The following is a 4,002-nucleotide window of genomic DNA, read 5'->3' as shown; positions in this document are numbered from 1 at the left end:
TCAAAATATTAATAAAAAATATTAGTCTCTTACATTAATCTGTAACTAATGAATATGATGAGGTGGAAACTCTGGTGCAGTCGACTTCACGTAAAGTTGATAATTGAGAGTCGTTAGATGATTTGACTGATTTGACTAAATTTTTATATAACGACTATTCGTTATTAACTTTACATAAAATTGACTGCACCTAAGTTTTTACGTACGATGATACCTAAAGACATAAAAGCTAATAAGTAATGATAAAATGAATAAATAGAGATTGTTGCAATGAATGGGGGTAATAAATCAATACAAAACGGAGGAATCGAATGAACATTTTGCAGAATGGAGTTATGATTATTATTGTTTATAATAAAATGAAAGAAACAAAGTATCCATGTGAATTGGGGAGAGGAATAACAGTCTTCAAAGTGGTCCAACTACTGAACCCTAGATAGAGGAATCAGAATCCCATTTCCCTTTTCCCTTTTCCCTTTCATAATTGATTCAGCATTCCTATATCTCTTTCTGCTCCAATCATCTCATTGCTACAATAATAATATATTACACTACTATTATATATATTTACTCAAGAATTTCACAAGCTTTTAGAAATGATTCAATTATTAGTAACACCTTAGATTCCAACAATTTAAAATTCATTGCTACAAGTAAAAACAAATTCAGTTAAGAATAATGCCTTATTTTTCACTCTTCTATTTTTTCTTTTATATATCTATAAATGTTAAGCAAAATGCAATATTCTTCACTTGCTTGCAGCTACTTCTAAGTTTTAACGGATACTTACACAAGTATGCATATTTTTGTAGCGAATTTATGCTATTTGAACTATAGTTCGTTAATTTATAGCATTTGTAGTTGTTCTGTTATTTTATATAGCATTTATATTATAAAAAAGTATATAAAACTAAGAGGTGATCAGCCAAAAAGTAAATAACTTAATTAATTTATAATTATATTTAATTAATTTTATTTGTTTTTAATTTATAATATTTTATATTAATTGCTTCTCATCCCAAATTAAAATTCTGAATGATACGTTGAAAAAATAAAGGCGGGGATCACGGAACTTTCAACAATCTCAATTCTTAGTATATAAAATAATTTATAAAATATATAAAAGAACATCCATTTAGTATGAAAAAGAAATATTCTGATACTTAGTAGAAGAAATATTCTAATACCTAGTATAAATAATAATAATAATAATGTAGCTGTGGCTACAGTGTTGCATGCAAATGTACAAATATCTCGGAGTCAGGGTATGCTCTCTTTTTCCTATTGTGAAATAGGGGAAAGTGATTGTGCTGATCTCATTCATGCGATGATGATGTGAATATATATAAGAAAAAATGAAAGTGATAAACAAAAAGAAGTAACATTTTCAATTTTTCACTACCACCTTTCTATACATTGTTACCATTATTATTAGTTACAAATTTGTGGATTGTTGTTATTTGGAAAGTGAGAAGCTTTAGGGGGAATTGACATGCACTAGAGGGGTTGTACATAGGGCAATAAGGCTCCGTTTGGTTTATGTATAGGATGAGACATAGACACAAAGACACAGACATTAAAAACATAGATATAAAATATTTGTGTTTATGTATTGTGTTTGGTAAAAATAATGAACAAGACACAAATATTTAAAAAAGATTAAATTATCCTTCATTTAACTATAATTTTATCAACATCACTACACACCCATCACCTCAAACGCTACATATGTCATTACAATTAAATTTTTATTTCTTCTCGTATTTTTTTCTTTTTAATATCATCTCAAATTATCATTCAAATATTAAATATACAGTTTTTTTTTTTTAAAAAATAGAAAACCAAAGCCTAAAATTTATCAAAGATTAATTAAAATTTAAATAAATAAAAAGTTAAATGTGTAATTTTTTTTTGAAAAAAATGGGAGAACAAATTTGGTTGTAAAATCTAAAAGAGAAAGTAAAAAAAGAAATATTTAAAGAGATAAGAGGGTAAATTTTGAAAATTTAAAATTTGAATAAGAATAAAAGAGTAAAAAATTAGTGTCTTACAAGTTGTGTCTCAGTATCTCATCAAATTGAAGGTACACAAATTTAGTGTCTCCGTGTTTATCCGTGTCCTTCCGTGTCCATTAAAAATTTGTGTCTCACCAAATCAAACAGCAGACATATGTCACCGTGGACATCAACCAAACACTACCTAAGGGCACATGGATTATGTATATAGGTGGTAAATAAATACTTAAAATGAGATCTTCGATACAAATAAGACTAATCTTTATAAAAAAAAAAAAAGGTAAATTTTGCTCCTACATATTAGATTTCAAACCATATTATAGATGTTCGCAATGGTCAACTGTCTCTTTAAATCTTGATTGCTACATATATGCATAACACAAGGCCATTATTACAACTATATATATAGGTTGGTCCACTAGGGATAAGATAGCAAGTTGACCCCATTTTATTGTTATGATAGCTTAGATAAGTACATACATTATACATGGCTTCATACTTGTATTGTCGCTATGAGTAAATGCGAGAGGAGGCTTTGAATATGAATAGGACAGTTTCGGCCTAGCTAGCTAGCTTCGCGAAATAACGTTGTAAATTTATTTTGTAATTCGTTGAATAAGTAAGTGTAGTTTTATAGTAGCTAGGCATGCATGTGATTGTGCATTTGTTATTTTTATCAACACATGTCATGTGGAGTAGTATTTTCCTTTTAAGATTATGACTATTGTTAACGTGCAAATATATGTGATTAAGAATTAATTGTGTGTATATAATATCTTTGATTAAGGGTCAAAGGAGAAGGTACAAATTGACTATCATAGTGTATATATACTATAGTAACTATACTATTTTGGCCCGGTCCAACAAGAATTATGGGTCTATTTACGGATTTCTAAGCCACCGAATATTTGACCTACGTCTAGAAATGATTCGCGTGTCACCTCATGATCTACTGAAAACTTGAACAGTTAGCAGAAGCTTTCAGACGTACGAGTTTGAAAGAAAGAGCTCATCCGAGTATAGAGTATGAATGAGAAAGGGTCTACTCCTCCCCAAAGATGCGTCACTTTTTACCCTAATTAGCTGCCGCATTGTATAGACACTGACTTTAGCATAGGAGTGTCTTTACAGGTGGCTCCACCTGCCGACCCACCGACGACTCAAACAACCCTTCTCCTCGTGGAACTCGCACTTAGACTCAAATTTCCCTCACAACTAGTTGCTCCAGACCCAACATCATCCGAACCACCGTTCACCCGAGCAACCGAACATATACCATATGTAGTAAGTAATTTTCTTTTCTCAAACAACTTAGATTATGCTAGCTAATCCTAATTGACACCAAGCACAATCGGATATAGGTGCTAGCTCCAATTGATGATTTAGTATCTCGTGCTTAATTAATTAGGATTACGTACTAATAATCTAATATTGATACATGGAAGTTAGTTAGTTACGCTTCCTATGCTTACTCTTTTAGCAACAAGAACACCACTACCAATTTGCATGCCAAATTGATTAGGTGCGCTTTTCTCAAACAGATCAGAGTGGATTAGGATTTTCTAATTGCAGCATGTATAGTAACTAGTCTAAAGCATGCAATGCTACTATATGAACTCCGAACAGTGTGATCTTTTTTCTTGGATCTAATGCTTGCCCATATATCACTAAAATTACTGTGCACTGAGATGCATGCTAATAGGTTTTTTAAAACAAGTTGGTTGAATTAGGAATCCCTAAATCACAAATTTATAGGCCTAGATTACTAGCTAGTACTTGAAAAAGAAATCAAACAAATGAATTAAGTACTCGCAATTCAATAAGCATGCAGATTTACTATCAACGTAGAACTTACGCAAGCGAAAATGTTGGAATGTTAATCCATAGATGAATTACATTGGAATTCAGTGCTGACAAGCCAATCCAACGAGAAAATAAAGGATAGAAAACACTATATTTAATTTAAAATTTTAATATTTTAAATTAA

Source organism: Arachis ipaensis, chromosome B06 (genome assembly GCF_000816755.2).
Source record: "Arachis ipaensis cultivar K30076 chromosome B06, Araip1.1, whole genome shotgun sequence".
Taxonomy (NCBI): Eukaryota; Viridiplantae; Streptophyta; class Magnoliopsida; order Fabales; family Fabaceae; genus Arachis; species Arachis ipaensis.
This window is presented reverse-complemented; position numbering follows the sequence as displayed.